Raw genomic sequence first — 24,882 nt, 5'->3', positions numbered from 1 at the left:
ATGTGTCAATCGTGCCATCCTCCTCCCAGCATACTCAACCACGTCGAGAGAATTGCTATTCAAACTGCTGACACACTGACTGTAACACTGTCAATGTTTGGAGAAGGAGAATTAAATTGCATGTGTGAAACAACTACTACAAAACAAAGAATCAGCGGGAGATAGAATAAATGCTTATAAACAAAACCTTAGAAAATGTCAGGAAAAACCCCATTAGTGTAGCTTTCCATTTGTTATGGATTAAAAATGCTTATTTTTGCAGGGAGAACATTACTATTTGGATGCCTTGCAGTTTTCTTCTGTAACCACTGCACCATTACCTTATTTTATCAGGCTCAAATATCTATGTTGTATCATACTAGATAGGACACTAATATTATGTGGTAAAGTCAAGTAAAGGTTTGTAGTAATTACATGCCCAGGAGATTTCATAATATTCTAGAATTATCAAGTAGCTCACAAAATTATAAATCACTTAATCTGCAATTACTACATCTCAGGGAAACAATCCATTTTAAATTACAACAGTGACCACATAGCACATCACTCTATATTGCAAACCTGTAGAGTAATTGTTCTGCCTTGAAATTAGTTACCATGTAATCTACTAATTGTTCTTTGTGAAAGATGCAAGGAGCAGGAAAGAATTTTCATGAGTTTTTATTTTAAAGGGGCAGTTTTCAAAATTCTGATTTCAGTATCTGCTAATGTAAGGGAATTCGTTAACGAATGCAAGAAAAGGCAGTTCAAATTAGTAAAAAAAAGAGGCAGTTTACTCACTTCATGCAATTTGCACTAGAAACCACTTCCAATTTTTCTTCAGTACCGAACAGTTTTTTTAATGGACTGGCTCAATTCAAGGGTGATTAAGTCCTAGCTTGAAATAGGTAGCTTGAAACATTTAAAGGTTAAATTTATAAACTAAGCAAAGAGATACTGCTTTCCTGCTGAGAAGTACTATATGGCCAGCCAGCATGAGTAAGATTTTTTTTTTCCCCTGGAGACATATGTTACTAAAGCTATTGGTCTGGCATAAAGCTCATTAAGCTCCCTGACAATCATTTTGACAAAGCATAAGCCAAAAGCTACTGCATGTTCTTCATCTGTTGTCAAAATATTAAGCAAACAGAATGGGTTTAGAAGGTTTTATATGCAGCAAATGTTGGGTTTAGAAGTATTACTCTAAAGAATAGCTTCATGATCCAATGTAATCAGGAGGATCTCTTATTAATGATTTGATTAGATCTATAGGCACTGCAAAGTGCTGTTAAAGCAGCTACTGCATTTCACCTCAGAGGTGGCTGCACTTCAGTATTGGGTAAAGTGATTTCCTACAAACTGTTTGTAGTTTGTCAAGTCAGCTGATAAAAGCATTTTGGAGTCTCTGACACTAGCCATGCAGTAAAGGACAATTAAAATGAGACAGAAATGTGTTACAGATTTAAGATAGAGATATTGGAGCAGATTGTCTCCTGCACTAGAATGCCAGTGGGCACAGAGGGGTGGCCTGAGCAACAGGGAGTGGTTTCTCAGAGCCAGGTTGTTCCTGATGTGACCCAGAGCAGCTGCTGGGCTGCTCTAAGTTGCACTACTCCTTTAATGTCTGTTAAGGAGCTTTGCCACGCCCCTATCCCAAGAAAGGGGCAAGGCAGAGATAATTAATTAATTAATGGAGATATCCCATCTCCTAGAACTGGAAGGGACCTTGAAGGTCATTGAGTCTAGTCCCCTGCCTTCACTAGCAGACCAAGTACTGATTTTGCCCCAGATCCCCAAGTGGCCCCCCTCAAGGATTGAACTCACAACCCTGGGTTTAGCAGGCCAATGCTCAACCACTGAACTATCCCTACCCTTATATAGACCTGGAGAGTGGCACAGATACACCAGGAGGGAGGTTCCTTTCTGAGACAGGAATTTTTTGCTGGTAATTTTCAGCCGCAGTCCAGCCGTTTGATGCCAGCTGAGTGATGCAGAGGAGCTGGATCTCAGAAGAGAATCTTCGGTTATCTGTGGTTTCTTTTTACCTAAATTAGTTTAATTTCCTGGTTTTATACAGGGCTGGAATACTAGCATTACCAGTCTCGCTACAGCTGACGTGGACAACCAGCAAGTAGGGAAATTATACCTATCATAATTTAAAACCTTCACCTAAGCATATAATACTCACCAGATCACTCTGAGATCCTGATTTATACCTTTACATGTTTCAAGATACACATTTGGGGCTAAGACTTAGAATTAACCCTTGAATTGATCTGGTCTTTTATAAGAGATCAGTTCTGTAGCAAAGAAAAATGAAATAGTGAAAATAAAATGAACATCCTCCCAGATTCTGCAAGAAATAGCACATACATGCCTCGCCCCATTACAAAACACCCCACTGTAGTGATCAAAAGACCAACAGGCTGTGCGACATAAAACTGTACAAAAAAAGGCACTGATGCCCTCGTGTATAACAGTCTAGAATGGTTTATGCCTGATCAAGTATATTAAAACATACAGGAAGTGAAACATTCAGATGGAATATGTAAGGAGACCTGTGGAGAGCGGCACAGCACCTGATGTTATTAGTGTCAAGTGACAGAAAGGTGGAATAAATGTCAAGACTCTCTAATCTAATTGGCTAATATAGTGCTTCCTTTTGCAGTGATCAGAGACGGTTCCCATGTTTAGTTCAAAGTCCTGGGCACTTGGCTGGGTTCTAGGACCCCAACTCAGCAAGACTTAAAGTTAGTACTTGTTTAAGTATCTTGTTGAATCAGGGCCTAGAGGAGGATCCAGAGTCTTCTTCCATTGAAATCAACAGCAAAATTCCTTTTGATTTTAATGGGAGCAGTAGCAGGCTCTAAAGGATTTTTTCCAGGGCGTCCGAGATGTGTGATGAGGGAGCTTACCATTTTTTAAATGGAAAAATATTAGGCCTGATATTGATGGAATTTGGACACCCAGTTCCCATTAAAATAAATGGGAGCTTGGACACCCGAATTGCAGAGGTGCTTTTGAAAATCCCAGTTTATTTGTTTTGTCCTCTGTATTTTGTCCGTGGCGTGTGGAAGCAGAACCATGAAATAAGGCACTTACCAAGCTTTCTCCATGGTCCCAACAACAGTTTCCTGCTCAGCTCTTTATTGTATAAAGATATAAGAGATTGATAGAAACGCCTCTCTCCCCACCCGCAAAACTGCATTAAAAAACAGTGTTCAATAACAAACTTTTAAGAGCCATCCTATTTCTTCTGAAATTAGAACATGCAATGTAACTTTACCTATCTCACATACTCATACTGAGCCTCTCACAGTCTTTAACATATTTATCCTTACAAACAACCTTGCGAAATAGGAAAGTGCTAGTATCCCAATTGTACATATAACACAGAGACTAAGGGCTTGTTATTCAGAGCAGCAATGTGTAACACTGCTGTAAGAAAGAGGCAACTAAAAGCAATGCCCTAAACAGCCCAATGCTGGCACAAGTTTGCCAGATCTTGGAGTGGCTGGTAAGACCATGTGCAGTGTCTATGTTTTTCCAGCAGTAAATGCAAGTGAAAGTCAACACTAAAACCAAAAATTGCATTTCCTCTTTGCTGTTCTTTCCTTTCTCCTTCTGAGTGTATTTGTCTTGTTTTTTCTCCTAGAAAACGGAATTGGGCTGTAACAACAACAGCAACAATGACTGTGCCTGCCCATCTTAACTAACTTCTTCTTTTTTTCACACAAGGACAAATGTCACCATCTTTTATACTATCTTAACAGATTGTCAGACAGGTTTAAAAAAATAAAAATAAAAAACTCTCCAGCTGAAGGAAAAGGGAAAAAAGGATTTTGTCAAAATGAAAATCTTACTTGATACTTTACATTTTAAATGCTTTAACTTTTTTTCCTTGTTCTGTATCTTTAATAAAGGGTTAAAAAGATGTTTTAATGGTGTGTTTGCCATCGTACCACACAGGCTGAAACCCTGAACCTTGTTTAACACTATTTAAAACTGGACAGTGACAGGCTCACATTAACACCTCTGACTCTTTGGGTCCATATATTCCCTCTGAATTAATACCCACCTTAACCGCTAGATTATCCTTTCCCCCACTTTTAATAAGCTCATTTTATTAATATCTCTGTTATTCTTTGGATTCTGTACCAGCATCTGTCTCCACAGTATCCAAGTGCTTGCTCTGATAACTAGAAAAAGCTCTATATTGGAGACTTGTCCCAGAAATGGATAGCACAGGAGCCCATCTTCCCTGTGAGCAGAACATTTGATCAGTGTGTCCAGTAAGCTGGTTTAAGTGGATCTTTACACATTAAAGTTAATCTTGTTTCACACAGCGATTAGCAATTAGACTGTGTAGGTGGATAGTTTAGTGACTTGGGGCTCAATTCCTGCAAGTGCACCCCGATGTTGACCTTTCATTGGAGTAAAATATTGGGTAGGGAGAGATTCTGCTAGCAAAATGGGGCTCCCCCCACATCTGCTGACTAGCAGGGTGACGCTAGCCACCAAACTACATTATTGATAAGTTAATTCCCCTTCAGAAACAATGCTCCTGAGAATGTTTGGCTGTTGTAAAGGGGAGCTAATATCTAACAGAATTACATAACCAAAGGTCAAATTCTGCCCTGCTTTAAGATCTTGCAACTACATTGAAGTCATATGGGGATTGGGGGGAGGGGGATCCAGAGCACAACTTAGCCTAAGATGTTTCTAACTCAAGCCAGTGTTAACATATGCACTCTTCAATTTGCAACTGTCCTAACTTTTGCAGTGGGGTATGAATACTTATTGTTCTTTAGTGCACACATACACCTACTTTGCTCCAAGCTCTTTTTGGCTTGTGCACTGGCTGGCTTCATAAATAAGATACTACTCTTTTTATTAGAAAGGCCTGTATTATTCCGAAGTCATACAAACGCTCTAGAAAACACATTCTTTAGGAATAAATCTCTGTGTTTTAGCCCTGCCCAATTACGAAGACTGTCTTAGTCCCTATTGGTAAAAAACTCTAACTAGCTTTAGGGGGAGATTGACCAAGAAAAGTCTTGGCATTTTACAACCAGTGATACAATACAAATCCATCTTTGGAAAAAAATATTGGCTACAATATATGCTTAGCCAGCTAATGTAGGATGCTAATGTAATGTAGCATTACAAGGCATATTTAATTCAGAATGTGCATCAAATCTATCTAATGCCAAGTTATAGAAAGCATGCCATTTTATTTTTATTTCTTAATTTGATGAGTAAATGTACTGGTTACTAAAGTGAGAGGACTAATAGTACTGCCTTTAGGCACACACACAAAGTCATTGTACAGGCTTGCTAGCACAGCTCTAGGCTACTAGAAACTGCCAATCAAGTCAAATTTGTGCATATGTGTGATTGAAATAACCTGTTTCATTTTCATTTGTGAACAAAATTAAGGATTGATCTCAACTTTCAAAAGATAAAAGGGGTAGGGCACTAATGCATTTTGCCACCTAGCTCTGGCCCTCACGTAAGAAGCAACTGATATGATGGAGATAAACTAAACTACATCTGAAAAGATCAAATCAATATATGAAAGTTCAAAGAAATTGAAGAATCTATAAGTAGGCACATCTCAGCACACATATCATGGCCTGTTCAAGGAAGAAGACTGTTCATAAAAATGGAAGCATTTTTTTTCTCCCACCAAAGAACAAAACTGTAAGGTGAAATAAAGGGCTATTTTCTATGAGTTTGCCTATCAACAGCTTTCTGCTCTTTTTCTGATTATCAGCTCCTGCTGTAGCACCACCATAGTATGGGACTCCTTAAACTGCTCTGTCATGATAAGATCATATTTCACTGATTTCTTCCTATCTAAATGTCAAATATGAATGTCCTTTTAGCAATATGGGTACAGTCAGGAGACACTCTGACATGTCAGTGAAAAGCACAGCCTGCTTTTTTGATGAAACAAAACCAAAACCCAAAAAAGAGATACACACTTCAATGTGCAATTGTCCTCAGAACAACCTTGTATGGTTTTCAAAATGTCAAAACTTTCTTTGATGAAATTCCAAGTTCCTGACATTCCAGACCAAGAAGAAGGCAGTTTTGACATACAAAAAACCCAAACAAAACAAGAAACCCAAAACATAATAATGTCTTCACCAAAGGGCTCAACAGCAAATCCATTGGAAGTTTGCAGGACTGGATGAAGATTTCCCTTGACTAATAAAGGTCTTACTATGATATTACCGACTTATGTTTGAAATAGATGATTCTTGGATGATTGTTAATTTATTATGATTTGTCTCATCATTGAGTGAGCTGCCTATCCGGTCCTCTTGCCACCTATGACATATATTAAATATACAGAAATAAACAGCTGCATTCATCTAAAGAAAAGAAATTAGCTCCTCCACTAATCCCGGCCGTCAGCTCACCCCTGCAGAGCTACTGAAATCTTGTCTCTTTGCAGTGCTGTTTAAATGATTAATTGCTTTCCTGTGCACTAGTGAGGTACTGCAAGTGCTCCACTTGCTCAAAGGGGATTGGGAAATTTGCCCCACACTTCTGTTTCCTCCCTAGAAGGAAACTTGATTAGGACTCGTTATGTTTTCACATGGGGGGGAGGGGGCATTCCACTGTTTCATGCCGTTGGCTACTTGTGACTTCTCTCTGCCTCTCTAACTAGATCTAGTGAGCAGTGGCATAAAAATTCTGAATTATTTGTTTTCAATATTCCAATTATAAAGAGACTTTTGCATTCTAATGCTGTGGCATGCACAGGCAGACACAAAACAACAACAAAACCCACAGACTTTGGGTCAAATCCCTTAAAAGCAGAAGAGATAAAGAATGTTGACCTCAAAGAAAATGTTTTTTTTTTGTTTGTTTCTTTTCTTTTTGATTGTAATAAATCCATCTCTTGTTTTCACCACTATTTCAACACGATCGGTAATGAGGGCTGTTGCCTGGTTTTGACATTCTTCAAAATGCAAAGCATAAACTTTAGTAAATGACAGAAGTGATCATGAGATTTTATTAATCTAATTGCCATTTAAACCTAATTCTTCATATTATACATCTAATTCTTCATATCTCATTGTACACTATTCCATTAATGTTTCCAGCATGTAAGCCCATTACAAATCAAAGATAGGAGAAATTGCTTATCTTTATCTACTGTTTATGTATGCATAGGCATGTAATTTCAGAATAAATTAGCTTGTCTGATAGCCAGTTATGTTAATACTGCATTGCATCCGATTACTCTAAGGCTACCTCTACCCTTCGAGCTGGGGTATGATTCCTTTGCTCGTATACACACACATACGCTAGTTCTCACTGAGCCAGTGCAAGTATAAATAGCAGCATACTACCATAACACATGTGCCAAGTACAAACCCGCCTGAAACCAGTGGGCATGTACTTGGCATGGTTCAGCCATGCGTCCACTGCCGCTACCAGCTAGCACGAGAATGTGTACACAAGCAGGGGAATGACACCCCATCATAGTGTACGCATGCCTTACTGTGCTTTATCTGGCTACATGCTTCCACTTTCCCCATCATTCATAGTTTCAAAAAAAGCCTTTCCTTATAGGACTCTTATGTAAGAAAACCCTGACATACTTTCCTCTAACACTGAACAAGGAACATTATTAGAATAAGGAAAACAGTATTATCCCCCAAAGCCATCTCTGTGTTTCACTGCATTTTCTTCCTCAAACCATCTCCACTTCCCAACGTCCTGATATCCTGCTACAGTAAAAGAAGTAGTATTCGCAACTTCAGATCAAAAAGGTCTTAATTCTAAATGATGGAATCTTAGATGTGAACATTTAGAGTTACAGTGATTCTGTGTGTGTTTTGCAAATGATAGATGATAACTGATGGCAACATGAGCTGCAACAAACAACATACCAGTCATGTATCCCCATGACCAAGTTACGATAGAAAATGCAGATAATATAAAGCATGAAACATTTGATGCCAGCAATCAGTGGCATTTGAGTACAAGCAAAACACTGGAGTCTCTTTGGATCTTCTCACAAGTCCAAATTTTCTTCCTGGCCTGTTTTCAGGAATGTTAGGGGAACTGCTGAATAAAAGACTCAGTTTTATGTCTAAAATGTTGCAATTCTTCCTTAGAGTTGAAATAAAGTAGTAGTGGACATGAGGACTGGAGGTGGGGGGGGGGGAGTCTTTCTGAAGGTTGGGGCATAAAAGTCATGTTTTCAAAACTGAAGTATCTTCACTGATATGAAGATGGATTTAAAGGGAAAAGGTTGAAATATCTGTTAAACATATATGTGCAGCAGAATGGCTCATATAAAAAAAGGGGGTTGCCTCTGCATTTATTAAATTATTATTACATTACCATGCAGACAGGTTAACTAGGACAGTATGAACATCTATCATGGTGACTTATCACCAGGGATGAGTTAATCATATAGGAAATTTACCAAAAGAGCTCAAATATTATTTCTACTTAGTCAGCCAAATATTACTTCAGGGATATTTCCCATCAAGGAGTGCAGGGATGCCCAAGCTGCATAAGTTGGGGAATCTCAAATAGGAGTACAGCAGTTATTTTTACCTCTGTATTTGGCACCAGTGCAACTGTTTCTGGAATACTGAGTCCAGTTCCGGTGACCACAATTCAAGAAGGATGTTGACAAATCAGAGAGGCTTCAGGGTAGAGCCATGGGGATGATTAAAGTATTAGAAAACATGTCATAGCCTCAAGGAACTCAATCTATTTAGCTTAACAAAGAGAATGTTAAGGGGTGACTTGATTATAGTTTGTAAGTACCTACATGGGGAACAAATATTTAATAATGAGCTCTTCAATCTAGCAGAGAAAGTTAGAACATGATCCAAGAGCTGGAAGTAGAAGCTAGACAAATTCAGACTGGAAATAAGGTGTACATTTTTAAGAGTGAAAGTAATTAAGCTTGGAGCAACTTCCAAGAGTCATGGTGGATTCTACATCACTGAAAATTTTTAAATCAAGATTGGAAATTTTTCTAAAAGACATGCTCTAGGAATTACGTTGGAGAAGTTCTATGGCTTTTGTTATACAGGGAGTCAGTCTAGATGATATAAGTCAGACATGTTACAAAAATTCCGAACAAAAATGCTAGACTCAGACTTAACTGTGGAGCTGCTATCATGCCTCCATAGTATATATGTAATCACATGATTAATTTTATTAATATGTCACCATAAATTATTTAATATTAATTCTCCATCTCTGAGAACCCTTAATACCTGATAATTTATTTCTTGTATTTTTCATCAAATGATATAACTTATTTCAAGAAGTACTGTTATTATGGCTTAGTACCAGACATAATGCTTACTACCATGAGTAGTTCCACTGAAGCCAACTTAATTTGTCAATAGCACTACTTGTGGTAGTAAACACCATGCAGAATAGTACGTATTTGCTGCTTCTGGTCTATGTTAAAAATGTAGACTTCTGTGGATGGTCAATTTACTTGGAAAGAATATATCCTCCATTCTACATAAAAGAAAAGTCCAAGGATATATCAATAGTGACAAGTTAATTAATTTTACCATTTGATATACTAGTATACCGAGAAACAAGTCAGACCATTGGAATAAAGGAGTCAACTACCTAGTTAAGTGTCTGCAGTACTGCAGCTAAGCCATTGTACAAACCCAAACTGTTAGTTTCCTGTACAGTAGTGAAATATTTTACTGCAGAAAGCAATATGTGCAATCTCCCAATGTGGAGATCAAAAAACTAATAAGAAATTCTTTTTCACTTTGACATGAGGAAACTGAAGCTCAGATGTGCTTAGAAAAAGTGTGGCATAATAAAATGTTGTAAGACCCAATGTTTTTAATGTTATAGTTCCAGGCCAACAAGTTGTATTTATATTGATCTTCAGGCATTAATGTTTAAGTATTTCTTGCATAGTATCAGTGGACAATATTTTCCCCTAACTGTTCATCTTTGGATCAAATCATTAAGTCTTTACTCAATTTTTATTCAGCCCTTTCTCTAGCAAAATTCTCACTGAACTAATGCTGGAGAAAGGGTTAAAAAAAAACTGAAAGAGAACTTCAAAATTTCATGCTTTATTTGACTATCTATAGGAAATAGCCCTCTCATGAACACAGGGTTTACTTCAATGTAATGTCACCGATTTCAATGGAGGTGCTATACACCAGTATAACTAAAAACATATATAACACAAGATGTGACAGCTCAGGAAATGAACAATCATGCTATTTTACTCTCAAATAGCCAAGAACTAGTTATGACTGCTTTCTGAGTAAGGCTATTACAGAACTGACTAAGACTGTGATGCTTGTGATTATATGGTTTTTGCTTACATCTTGTGGAAACTTGCCTCAAAACTGTAGGTAGCATTTGACTATACTTTGTAGTCCAAATCACTTTGTACTGACACAATAGGACAGTCTGTTCCCCTGCACTTACCTACAGACAAATATGAATACCTTAAATCAAACAACATTCACAATCTGATGGGAAGGATTTAAGATGAAAAGTTAAATGAAATATGGCTATGAAGAAATGAAGGACTGAGATAACCATCCATAGATAATTAAAGGGTGTGAACACCAGGCCTAGAACGTCATTATGGCACTGCACTGTCTTCCCCATCCAATGCCACTATCACTCCTGTCCCTTCTATACATATGTTTAACCCACTGGCTAATACGCAACATGGCCCTCTCGTGTAAGACAAACTGATGAATTGATTACATATGCACATAGAAAATATGATATGTTCTGCTATGCCAGGCTGTCTGTTCACATTCATATGTCACCAGACTTGCTGCTGGAAGCCCCATCACATAAGCCATTTAAATGTATGCTGGGCATAGTTCTCAGAGATATATTGTAGGGAAAAGCCCTGCAGCTGGAGGAGGTTTGGCCTAGGCGACAACATGACAGTCCTCTCCATCTAGAACTCTAACTGTATGCACAAAATATATGATCATACACAAGCCTATACATGTCTATATATGACTTCAGTAAGAAAGTAGGGGACTGAATGGACCAGAAGTGACACCCATTGTACCCTTAACTTGTAAATCAAATTCAAATTCAGAGAAACGTGGAGCAGAAAGAGGGTTTTTCAAGCATATTAATAGCTAGGAAGTTGAATATTCATTATTTCCAATCCATTTAATGTTTTATTGCACAGTATATAATGAAACAGGAAATTGGCCCAATAATTCCTAATCACATAAGTGGGGTGCAAGCAGAAAGGCTGTAAACAGGACCAAAACAAATGCTCTTCTTGGATTGGGTAACTTTATGTATAAGCATCCAGCTGTGGTCATTCGCAAGTGCAATTATCCAATATCCAAGTGAAATTTGCTTGTATGCTCAAGACTACTACAGAGAAGGATGATCTAGGGTAAAATTTTCAAAAATGCCCGAATGACTTAGGTGTCTAAGTCCCATTTAGATTCCTAAATCACTTGGGTGCTTTTGAAGATTTTACCTCTTGTGTCTAAGGCATAGTCTATGATTCAGGAAGGCTGAATTCAATTCCCTGCTCTTACCCAGACTTCCTATGTGATCTTGGGAAGTTCTTTAATCACCTAGTGCCTAAGTTTCCCATCTTCTGCTTGTGTGTTATAGACTTTTCTCCCACCTTTTGCATGTCTTATCTATTCAGACTGGTCGCACTGCAGGACATGGCCTGTCTCTTACTATGGGTACATCTACACTGAAGCGAGGAGGTATAATTCCTAGCGTGGGTAAATGTACACATGCTAGCTATGATCAAGGTAACGCTTTAAAAATAGCAGTGTGGCCAGCTGATGCTAGATACGTACTTGAGCAGCTGACCTGAGATGCTGTGACCACGCCGCTGATTGAGCTAACACATATACGTCTAATCAAGCTGTGAATTACACCTCTCAGCTGCAGGGTAGACATACCCTATGTGTCTGTAGAGTGTCCAATACAGTGAGGTCATAATTTCAATGGGACACTTAGGGGCCATTGTAAATAATAATAAATAATAATACATAATAATGACAAGTCCCACTTCAGCCTTATTTGATTAATGAAATGGGACTTAAGTGGTGTATAAATCTCATGAATTTCATCCTGTGAGCCTACCATTTCTCAAAATCTGGCCCTTTAATGTTCAAATAAAAGGATGACATTTCATACATTTGTTAAAATATTGGCATATGTACATCATGACATCATCCTTGCCACAGGCAGTTAACACTACAAGGAGATTTAAAGAAAGGCTGGTTGATGCCTGTGTTCCTTTTGTGACCTGTAAACAGATGGATCTGTAGAAGAGCGTACTGACTTGGAAGCAATAATAAGAAGAATTAAGAATATTCAGTAATGTGAATTTTCCTGGAAAAAGACAGCAATACAGCTCTTATTTCCAGCATGTGAAGTGGTACCTCAGTATCATTCCTACTTCCCCAGAGGATTCAGGGGGCCTGGGGCAAAGCAATTTTGGGGGCCCCTTCCATAAAAAAAGTTGCAATACTATAGAATACTATATTATCCTGGGGGCCCCTGTGGGGCCCGGGACAAATTGCAGCACTTCTCCCCCCCGGGCAGCCCTGCAACTGTGGAACAACTATAATGCAGCATTCTGTGGAGGAGTAACTTTTGAAACGTCATCACTTTCATGGGCCAGCAGCCCTTAATTTGTACTGGGCCTCTATTACAGCAAGTGTGACTGGAGGTGCTTATCAAAAATCATTTTAAAACTAGATGTACATGACCATCCACTCAGGCTCCTAATACTTATTACTGCTAAAGGGTGACTATGAATCCACATGTAGCACGACACTGCTTAGCTGAAAATCTTGGGGGTTCTGATTTCTAAAGGAGCCACTGCTGCTGAGGAGACAGGAGAGAAGTACAGAAAAATCAGGGGGGATGGCAGGAGCTCCTCTCTTCCCTACCTAACATGTTCTTCCTCAGAGCCACATGGTGGTACTCACATTGGCCTGCACCTTACTCATTGTTAAGTCCCATTCATGTCAATAGGCCTATTCATGGATTAAGGTACTACCAAAGATGAGTAAAGGTACCACTCTCTAGCCCTCAGTCAATAGCTTTATGGGAACCTTGATAATGTAGCAACTCCTCGCTATCTCTTTCACCCTCTGCTCTGACAATCAAGCAGAGCGAAGATTTTTGCTGTTCCTCAGTTCTTGAGCCTTTTCTCTGCCCTCCCCCTCCTGCCCAGGCCCCCAGCAACAAAAATGATATGGACCTGATTGAGGGAGGGATAGCTCATTGGTTTGAGCATTGGCCTGCTAAACCCAGGGTTGTGAGTTCAATCCTTGAGAGGGCCACTTGGGGATCTGGGGCAAAAACCAGTACTTGGTCCTGCTAGTGAAGACAGGGGGCTGGACTCGATGACCTTTCAAGGTCCCTTCTAGTTCTAGGAGATGGGATATCTCCATTAATTAAATTAAAGAGCCATTCAAAAAGCAGAGGTTATGCTGATAAGAAAGCCTTGTGGGATGTAAATGAATTTCAGATTAGCAAGAATTTTAGTAACTTTGGTTCAGATAATCAAGGTTTTATGGTACTGTACTTCTGTTCAGTTATAGTTCTTGATCATTTATTATGTGGCAAAACCTGGGAGTGCAGATCTATTTTGCATATACCATTAAATGCAAGAGCATTTAGTAATAAGACCCTCTAGAGAGAATATTACCAGAGATTATGGACTAATTTGGCCAAAGATGTCCCTGGAGACTCTCATTGCTTCAACAGAGGAGACAGGCTTGACGAGTATAAGACATAGTAATAACAGAATTCAAGAAAGCTTTCTACATTTGGAGTCCATATTTACTAAACTGGTCTCTAATCCCTAATTATTTATTTTATTTGTATTAACAGACTATGTTTGCTTTTTTGACTGTGCATTTATGTTATCCTTAATGTTTCTTTTAAATGTGGTTACATTGTATTTCTTAATGCTTAAATCTTTATTTTTCTCTTAGAAATACTTCTTAATACACTAATAGCCTAATTAACATTTTTATGCTAATTAAACCCAGGTCCTGCAGTCCTTACACCAATAAAACTACGAGAGGTCACATAGGTCACATAGGTTTGAGTCCTTAATCTCTCTTTTAAATATAGATAGATAGATCATATTTCATTTAATCGTATGAATATATATGTTTTGGCAGTTTGAAAATTCACTATCAAACTGAAAAGCAGCAGATTTTAGAGAAAATTCAGCGCTGTCTCTGAAAAGTAGGTCTGTAATTATACCTCATAAAAAAGGCCAAAGGAAGTAAACTTCTAGTTTACAAAACCACTAATAGGGAAAAAAAAGGAATTTATTAATGTATAATAAAGCCTTTAGTAGAGCAATGTTACAAATCCATTTAGAAACACACCCATTCAATACAAAAGAAATAATAAATAATATATTACATATTTTGTTTTAAATGGATGTGTGTCTAGCTGGATTTGTAACAACTCTACCAAGGTCTTTATTATAAGTTAATTTTCCCCCCTATTTTCCTCATGGAGGAATATTTCTGGAAATGGAGGCTCAAGCCAAATCCTCACAAAACAACAGTCACTGCATTCCATCTTGAGAACAGGAACGCTAAGCGCACCCTAAAAGTGACCTTCGGTGGCAACAATGTGTGACACAACCTCACTCCTACCTATCTCGGTGTAAAGCTGATTCGCATGCTAACCTTCCATGACCTTCTGAAGACGGTAGCTGCCAAGACGAAGACAAGGGTCAACCTGGTCCAGAAACTGGCAAGCACAATCTGAGGAGCATCAGTATCAGTGTTACGGACATCAGAAGTGGCCCTTGTGTACTGTAGCCGAATATTGTGCACCAATGTGGATCAGAAATAGCCATATTCGACTTGTTGATGTCCAACTGAATACTGCAATGTGGTGCATCACTGGAACCCGCAAGTCAACCCCAACACCTTGGTTGCCAGTGCTGTTGCCATGATACTGCAACCCTTTGGGAATTCCAGAGGATTGTAGAAAATGAACGACTTCCCATCCACCAGGACTTTAACTATGTCCCTCACCACCGCTTGAAGTCACGTAAGCCCTTTTGGACCCATGCATTTAACCTGATGAAGTTTGGAAAGCCGAATGGGGTTCACAAGAAGTCACAAATAAACACCTCGTGAAAGACCTGATGGCTTCACTCTCCCACAAAACTCATAGGCACCCCTAAACCATATCTGCACAGTTTTATATTACACAACAGTCAAAGAGAAAAAAATTGCAGTCAAGCAATGATAATTTATAACAAAAGATGCAAATGCCCAAAGGGGGATTTTTGCTTATTTTTTTTTAATCTAGATTTGGATTGCATTAGCTATGTCCAGATCTGTCCTAATCCAGGATTTAACTCAGAAAACCAACCTGAATATACACATATTTTTTTACATTGTTGTTCTGTACATTATTGTTCCGTACATCATTAAGTTACTGTGCTTGCTTAGTGTGTACAAAAGTGTGAGGATTCTATGTTATTGTAACTTTTCTGTATGACTCTATGTTTAGATGACTATGTGCATAGGTTTCTGGTGGGGAACGGAGAACCCTGTTGTGTCAAACATTGTCCCCATGCCATATAAAATATACCAAGTGTGAATACCCACACATGCGAGCTTAAATTTGCTTTCTACAAGCAGTCATGTGAAGAAAACCCAATTGTCCCAATGTTCATGGAAAGTGAAGCAAAGTGATTTAAGAAAATCAACTAAATAGTCATGGCATTTTTTGTGGTATTTCCTTAGCCATACGACTTCATAGGACTTCATCCTACTTCCATGGAAGTAAATGGAAAGACTCTCATTAATCCAATGGTGCAGGATCAGGCCATTAGCATGCACACATATATGTGCCTAGGCATAGGATTTTAAAGAAGTTTCTCACCACTTGCATCTTGTTGTCTCAGTGGAGAATTGTCAGCATAGTATTAAACTTATAGGAAAAATAGAAAAGTGACTGAACTACTTTTCCACGGAGAAATATGCACAATTCAGTGTTTTCTAGAAGTGCTATTACAATAAAAAGCAATTATGGAATACAGGTTTATACATGTCATCCAATTTCATAAGAATTCAAGTAAGATTTTTCAGGCAAAGACAAAGGAAAAAATAAAAAATATATATTTATGTCAAAGTGGTCTCTGTATTATTCCTCATCATATGTGCACTGACAGATCCAAAATAATTAGTATTACTCACATTAATTAAGTTATGCAATTCCCCTGCCTCAAAGAGAAACACAAAGAAATGCAAACTAATTATACACTGATCACACGCTCTTCTGTCGAACTGTATCTGTAACCGCAAATTTTTCTCTCTGTGAATGTTGCATAAGAAAAATGAATGTCATCCAGGTGCCTAGTTGTGCTAGAATGCTGCATTATGCCTTACATCTAGTAAGTTTGACTTCACAGAGAGATACTGCATATCAAAATGTTAATGCAGAGAAAGAGGTGATTATTTTCCTAGATAGGATGTGAGGCTGCCCGCTGAAAATGTCACAGAAATGCACAATCCCTAGCTCACAGGAACAAGGACTCCCCTGAACTGCGCTAGAGACATACTACATGGACTAAGCGAGAAGATCAAAGATCATTTATAGTGTATGGTGATTAAAATTGGCACTGACAAATTAAAAAAAAAGTGATGACATTTTTGGTTGATTATTTACAGCTTAGCCATAGCTCAGAACCTGCAGAAACCACTTCATTTCTTCCTTCCCGCCCAGCGTCCCCTCAATCCTTGCACCCTTTGGGAACCCAAAAGTGATCCCAGTGGACACAGAACCCATCTCACACTCAAAATCCATTGCTATTAGCATGCCTCTTCCTTCTAATGCCAAACCCTATGCTAACTCACATTTAACCACTTCACCACTTAGTGTGTGCCCAAGGAGGGGTATGAATACCAGTCACAAAACTCGAAATCCCAGCTACTTGATAGCAGTTTGCATTGCAACATTCAAGGAAATCACCGCAGTACCCTAGATTTCCCACCTGGCCTCAGGGGTTGACACTCTCAGTCTTGGCACACTGAGAGTTACAGTAAGTGGTGTATTCTGGCCAACAGTGGGGCTTCCAAACCTGCTGTAACACCCTTGTTCCCAATCTTATGAGGCCAAAGGCAGAAAGAATGAGACTTCATAGTGAGTGGGGGGCAGTCCATAGGGATTGGGTAGGGAGGTCCAGCAAGTACTGGAGAAGATGTGATCCAAAGATTTGGCTTCTGTTTAGAGGATTGGAGGTTTGCTCAGACACTACTTTTCCCCAAACTAGCAAAATAATGCAGAATATTTTGTGCATAGATGTTCTTAGGTCATCCTCTCTCTCTCCAGTTTCCTATAAAGTGAAATTATTCCTGCTGATTTTGCTTTCAGTTCTCCTAAGATGTGAAAATCTACTGACATCTAACCTTTAGAAAAGACAATTTTTTATCTTGAGATTAAGGCCCTGAAGCATCATTTAATGGGTTTTCCATGAAGAAGAATGTATCTGAAGCAATTTTCTCTGCTTGTAATTTGCAGGAGGAAAATACTGTATTAGTACTGTGGTAAACATACATCCGCAGAATGTAAAGCGATCTTCTGTATAAATATCTGAATTCCAGGCTATGAAATGGGGAAGTGAAATATATGTTATCAGAGACAGATGTGATTTAATATCTGAAAATATAAAGAATTCTACAATGGCTATGGAGATTCCTCCTTTCCCTCCCTAAGTCAGGGCCAAATAAAAGATATTAAATGAGTCTTGTATTTTTTTCTATTCAAAGATTTCTTTTAATATATCAAAAATAGACTATTTCATGTCCTGTATTATACACTGCCTAAAAGGTCTGATATCTTGACTATAAACCCATATCCACTTAGACCTGGGGCTTAAAATTAGATTTCATAACTTAAGAATGATGGGTTCTGGTCAATATTTGGTTGAGTCACCAACGAGCAAAACCAAAGATACTGATAGAAGTGTTGATATTGATTCAGTAGGTGTCGCTCCTCCAGCTGAATCAGCACTGAACCTATTGTGACAGACTGACAATAACTTGCAATATCCTGAATGAACTTTATCTAATTAAACTGATAAGAACAGATACTAGGTTTTCGCCACAGCAGTTTAACATCTTTGGAGCCCACAGTATTAAGAATGCAATTGTGTAGTGTATTATATCAGGACAGTATTAGGAACTCCAAAGGAGTTGTTGGAACAATACCTGTGAAGTGGATTTCCTTGGAAGTACCTTGGGAATGCAAATGACCCACTTCAAATCCTCCCTTTTCATGCTACCACCAGGGGAGGAAAACCCATTGTCTATTAATTCCAGGAGCAGGTGAATTCCAGCTCAAAGACCCCCTGAACTATATAAAGAGTGGAGTAAACATGAACCTGTGTTTATCAGAGTTTGCTTCAGACTATGGGGTGGGGGCTGGGAAGATGCCTATGTCATCCCAGACCAATCTTTGTTTTCCCATATACCATCTTTAATCTGTGTCAAACAATTGAATTCAGGGCATTAACTGGATCCTCTTATAATCTAAGTCCTTTACTCCTTGTGTCACTATTGACATGAAGTGAAAATATCTATCATCCTTTCACAAACAAAAACCTATATACATTCAATTCCTTTCACCTTTCCTCGTCAACCATATTCTCCAGTTCTTATTACTTTGGCTGAGCAGTGATTCTTTTTGATATATTTTATAGAGTGAGGGCACAATATGTATGCGCTTCCTCAGGGCATCCTCTTGCTCCCAATGAAGGCAGTTGGACTTTGGTCACTGACTTCAATGGGAGTGAATTCAGGCTCATTCATTCAAACTCCCGACTCTGAAAAGACAGTTTCATTGTTTTCAAAGTGTGAGAACACAAAATGGACCAGGGTGAAGAGGAAAATTAAGCTCAAGTTAAGTCTAATGCTGAACAATCCTCTCCTAACCTTCCCACTCCCCTCCCCACATTTTAATACCTTTGCACAAAACAAAAATAAAGTTTCAGGTCTATGAATTGCCAGTAAACTACAAGGAGTGCACTGGCTACAGTTCTACATGGGAACGACAAAAAATATGTCAAAAGCATTAGCATTATAGAAGGAGATGAGTGGCTATGCTTGTCTTCAAGCCCATTTGCTAAAGAAAGCATTTAATAATGACTGGCATCTAGAGCTGGTTTCACTTGTTAATGGTGGCATACTGTGCAACAAACGAGAAAAGTTTTACAAGCACTTTCTTAACATTGCCATTTTTGTGCCTCTTAATGTTTCCTCTGTAGTAATAAGAATTGTACTACATGCTTTATTAAACTGCACTTTCTAAAAGATTATTTTAAAGGTAACAAAGGGTCCAATCCCACTCCTTTTGACATCAATGGCAAAACTCCCATTGTATCCATAAAAGCAGGACTGGGCTCGAAAACTTTACTGCCGGGCCCCTTTAAACCAATACCTAATTGAAAAAAAGCTTCCAGTTTCTTTTAATAGCCAACATACCCATTGTACCTTCAGTTCATTGCTTCTGTGGTCTACCAAAAGGCAGCAAACTCCTCATAAATAAACCACTGAAGGAAACTATTTTCAGTTATGATGGTAATTTATAATAGAGCACGTTGGGAAGGATTTACAAGACATTAAACATAATGCTTTATTAAAAACCAAAGGCCAGATTATGTTCTCCATTTCCCCAGTGAAAATCCAGAGTAACTCCTCTGAAGCCAGTTGATTAATAACAGTGAAATTGATTTGATTTAGATTTCTTTCATATTAGAAGAAAAGTTTTATAATTTAGTAAATTAAACTCAAATCTACTCTCTTTCTTGACTGAGGGTATGTCTACATTGCTTGCAGCTCATCGACACACCTATGCTAGCTTTAATTTAGCTAGCTCGGGTATTGGAGCAGTGAGGCTGTAGCAATACATAAGTCATCATGGACCAGCCCCGGTAATTCATTACCCAGAATTCCAGGCAGGTTTGAACAACCTGTGCTGAAACACATGCTGCTGCAACTTCACTGCTCTGGCACCCAAGCCAACTAGATCAAAGTTAGCTCAGCTAAGTCTACACAAACCGCAATCACACCCTGTGATTGCACTGTAGACATACCCTGTGGGGCAGCACTTTCATTCAGCTTGAAAACTGAAGCTAGTGCAGAAGGTGGCAGTTTGCCTGTTAAATGGTGTGTCATGCCATGAGCACACGACTCCAAAATCTTCACTGGCTGTCTGTTAATTTCCAGGTGGAGTTCAAAGGGTTGGTTCTGACTCATTAAACCCTATGGGTCTTCCAACTCCCACTGAAATCAACTTCAATGGGAGTTAGATCAGGCCCCAAGGGTAAGTCTACATGCAGCTGGGAGGGAGCCTCCAAGCCCAGGTAGACAGACTCACACTAGTGGGGCTAAGGTTAGTAACTGTGTAGATGGTTGTGGCCCATGGAGCAGCTCAGGCTTGCAAGTCCACTCGACTCTCTGGGTCTGAGCTCAGGTGGCTAGCCAAAGTCTCTGCTGGAGCCACAAGATCTACACAGCTATTATTAGCTCACTAGCTAATGCCCCACCAGTGTGTGTCCATCTACCTGGGGTGAGAGGCTCTCTCCCAGCTGCAGTGTAGACATACCCTAAATGACATAGAACCTGGCTAACTGAAAGCTGCCGCTCCTTTGCTTTAGGAGGGCCATCCTACTATGGAATTCACTCCCTGTGTTTGCTCAGACTAAGCTCAAATGTGTTGACTTTTAGAGTAAGCTGAAAATCTTATCTATTGGGGCAGGTAGTCAGGAAAGGCTGGAGACTTCTCTTGGGAATGTGGATCTTTATCTGAGGGGATTTCTTTTTGGGGAGTTCTGAGATAGGCAAAATTTGGTTTCACTTAAAAGGGCTTTTGTGGTGTGGAGAAAATTGCAGGGCTGCCCAGAGGGGGAGGCAAATGGGGCAATTTGCCCCAGGACCCGGGCCCTGAAGGGGCCCCCATGAGAGTTTTTCAGGGCCCCTGGAGCGGGGTCCTTTACTCGCTCCGGGGGCCCCGGAAAACATACGTGGGCCCGGGCCCCCGGGGCTTCTTCCACTCTGGGTCTTCAGCGGCAATTCGGCAACGGGGGGTCCTTCCGCTCTGGGACCTGCCGCCGAAGCGCCGGCGCTTCGGCGGCGGGGGCTCCCCACCACCGAAGACCCCAGGCCCCCTGAATCCTCTGGGCGGCCCTGGAAAATTGGGCTTATTTTTTGTTAGTTGGACTGTATTATTAATTATGTTGAGGGCTCCTACAGCCTGCTATTGCTTTACTCTGTCTAAATCAAAACAAAGCAATATTAATATCTTTTTACATCAATATGAATTACAGAAATGTAAAGAAATATCAACATACCGTAAAGAACAATCCTACAGTGTCAGGGCTATTGACTAGATGATCACCTAGGTCTTTTTCATCTCTAATTCACATGATTTTATGATACCACGTTTAAAAAATTAAGAGGAAGTGAAAGACTGAGCACTTTTTATACTATCTTCATAAAGCATTCTTCAAAGGGTACATTTCCCTAACTAGTTCACCCATAGCCAGTGTCCAGCAACAAAGATTGACTCAAATTTGAGACTTAATCATTAACCAGAAATCACATAATGGGAAATTAATGCTTGCCTAATATGAGAGGTTTCATAGGCACCATGCTCATAGGCCCCTATTTGTTCATTAATATTCAAACAACAGATTCTGAGCAGAAACAGTATGCCTTTGTTTTCCAGTATGGCACATTCAGGATACAATTCTGAGTGCTTTATTATTGGGTGTTTCTCTCACTACTAGCAGAGAGCCAAGATTTCTCTTTTGATGACAGGGAGAGTAGCTAAGTGTTGATTTCCAGACACTGGAGATTGTCAGATGACTGGTTACCAGAAACTATTCATTTCATAGCAGCCTCGTCCGAGTTCTCAGCACATGCACACGTCTCCTTTGTACTATCTTTCTGTTCTCACATCTCAGGGCTTTCCAACAGTCTCTCTTTTAAATTTAGCAAGGCAACAATCCTGATCACATGCAAGAATACCCGGAGCATCTGTCAAGTGCTTCTAAATGTTATGCAGCAGATTACAGAAAAACAACCCCTTCAAAAAAGCCCACCTATTATAGCTGGAGGAGTCATAATAGTATCCAAGTTCTTCAATTTAATGAGGTACCATCACTTAGGGCCAACTCTTAATACACGTCTATAAGCAAATAATTCACTTCAAATGTATTCATATGGAAATTTGGCTTTCCCTTTCAGTATATTAGATAAATTGTATCTAACTTCAGCCATTAAATGGTTATAAAGCTGTATTTTCACTAAACTTTATACCGCAGGACCAAACCACAACCACACTGGAGGGGAAGAAGGTAGGTTCAAACCACTTTTATTAGAGGCTCTCTCTTTCAAGCTATCATTTCCCCAAAAGGGCTCCACCAATAATTCACTGGTACTCTATAAAACTTTAACCCCAGCAGAAAAGTGTGCAGAAACCAACTCTTTTGTCATAGGATGAGACTGAAGAAATACACAGAGCAAGATATCTGTAAGAGTTCATTTTCTCTACCCACTCAGTAATCTTATTTTATACAGTCAAGGAGGACTATCACATTTTTACACACCAAATCAATGAACAAACCTCAAATAGAAATGAGCCATGATTCTTTCATATAAAGAATAGGAGAATTTTTTTTATATGTAGGCTCGCAAGAAGGGATTTTGTTTAAAGAAATATATGAAAACTATGACAACTTTTAGAAAATGCCCGTCTTAAGAGCGAGACAAGGTGGATGAGGTAATATTTTTCACTGGACCAATTTCTGTTAGTGAAAGAAACCAGGTTTCAACCTTCAGGTCAGACTTGCAAAAGAGTTCTCTATAGCTCATAAGCTTGTCTCTCTCACCAACAGAAGTTGGCTCAATAAAAGATATTACCTCACCCACCCTCTGTCTCTCATATCCTGGGACCAATACAGTTACAACAACACCGCAAACAACAATGGAAAATATCTTAGGAGCCTAAGCACCATTTTCAAAAGATACTTAGACATTAAGGGGCTAGATCAGAAGTGGGCAAACTACGGCCCGCGGGCCACATCTGGCCCACAGGACCGTCCTGTCCAGCCCTTGAACTCCCGGCCGAGGAGACTAGTCCTGGGCCCCTCCGCCACTGTCCTCTCTTCCTTGCAGCCTCCGCTCGCCACACTGTCAGTCCTATGGCCTGCAGCTTCTGCCAGGCAGTGCAGCGGTGTGGCTGGCTCCGGCCGGGTGGTGGGGCTGCGAACTCCTGCTGCTCTGAGCGGCATGGTAAGGGAGTGAGGGGGTTGGATGGGGTGGAGGTTCTGGGGAGGGACGGTCAAGGGACAGGGAGGGTTGGATAAGCGTGGGAGTCCCGGTGGGACTCGGGGCAGGGGTGTGGATAGGGGTCAGGGCAGTCAGGGGACAGGGAGCAGGGTGGGTGGGATATGGGGTGGGGTTCCCAGGAGGGAGTGGTCAGGGGACAAGGAGTGGGGGGGGGTTGGATGGGTCGGGGGTTCTGAGGGGGGCAGTCAGGGGGTGGATAGGGGGCAGGGGCCAGGCTACTTGGGGAGGCAAAGCCTTCCAGACCCAGCCCTCCATCCAGTTTCCCAACCCCAATGTAGCCCTCGGGCCAAAAAGTTTGCCCACCCCTGGGCTAGATCCACAAACAGGACTCAGATGCAGTGTTGCAATACTTAACGTTTAGGCCCCTTTCCATCTAGGAGAATCCATAGTCCTGAATTAGGCTCTTAGGCTCCCTGTACAATGCATGGGAAGAATTAGGAACCTAAGAATGGGATTCACAGAAGTCAGCATGCTGAGCATGGAGCTGCCTATACGACAGTAGGAAACGCTGAGGAGAAAGGTGGGACCTAAGCCGCACCCCAAAAGGGAATAAGGCATCTTACAGAAGGTGTTCCGCCACTTGGGATTTACAGCCATGAATGCTTTCCAGGAGTTAGGCTCCAAAGCCAGGCCAGTCCTTTCTCACAAAAAATGGAGGCAGAGGCGGAGCAGCTGTTGGTGGTGTCTACCGCTTATACCCAAAATCTCAGCCTACCTGGAAGGCAGGAGACCCAGGTTCAATTCCCTCCGTGTCCCTGAGGTAGAACAGAGACCTGAAGCCACATTTTCCACCTCCTAGGAATGCCCTGAGCTATATGGTATTCAGGGGGTGAGATTGGATCTCACTCTCTCCTATTCCAGCCCCTACTCCAATCAATATTTAAGTATTTCATACACAGTGGAACAGCTTCAATAGGCGAGCTTGAGAAAGACTCCTCCCGGACTTTCAGTGAGACTTTGGAGTGTAAGTGCCTGTGGGTTAGATTTACAAAGGTATTTCAGCACCTAGAGAGACAAATATGAGTCTAATGGAATTGACAAGAGTGCCTAAGCAGGTTAGGTACCTAACTCCTATTAAGTTATTGGCATTCACGCAGATGTGCAGTGGGAAGTGAGGGCAGAGGAGTGGAAGAGTATAAGGAGCCTGCCCCATCCCCAATCTATGTGTTCACCTAATGGCCAGGCACAACTGCAGTTCTCAGGAGAGCACAGGGATCCTATGTCCCTCCTCACCTGGGCACACTTGGTGTCCCATAAAGGGCAAGGAGGGGCATGTGTAAGTCAAGGTCATAGCTCTATTCCCTTATGCATGTGAGGTGGTGAAAGAAACTACAACCCACAAAAGTGTGTGGCAATGAAAGAGTAGTCTCCATGCACCTGGGAGCCCCTTTGCTGCAAGCATCCTGGATCTCTGAGATGCTTCAGCTGGGTCAGGGCTATCATTAACCCACAGGGACAAGCAGAATTCTTATGAAGGGTAGAGGATAAAGGGACAGAAAAACAACTGCCTTTTCCA

General features: G+C 40.3%; 1 protein-coding gene across 28 annotated transcripts in view; it reads right to left on the bottom strand.

The window, feature by feature from the left end:
- The window catches only part of CHL1 (cell adhesion molecule L1 like), a 193,152-nt gene that overhangs the window by 103,954 nt on the left and 64,316 nt on the right, over positions 1-24,882 (bottom strand). The window lies entirely within an intron of this gene.

This window comes from Chrysemys picta, chromosome 7 (assembly GCF_011386835.1).
Source record: "Chrysemys picta bellii isolate R12L10 chromosome 7, ASM1138683v2, whole genome shotgun sequence".
Lineage (NCBI taxonomy): Eukaryota > Metazoa > Chordata > Testudines > Emydidae > Chrysemys > Chrysemys picta.
The sequence above is the reverse complement of the archived record's forward strand: the minus strand, read 5'-3'. Positions and strand labels throughout refer to the sequence as shown.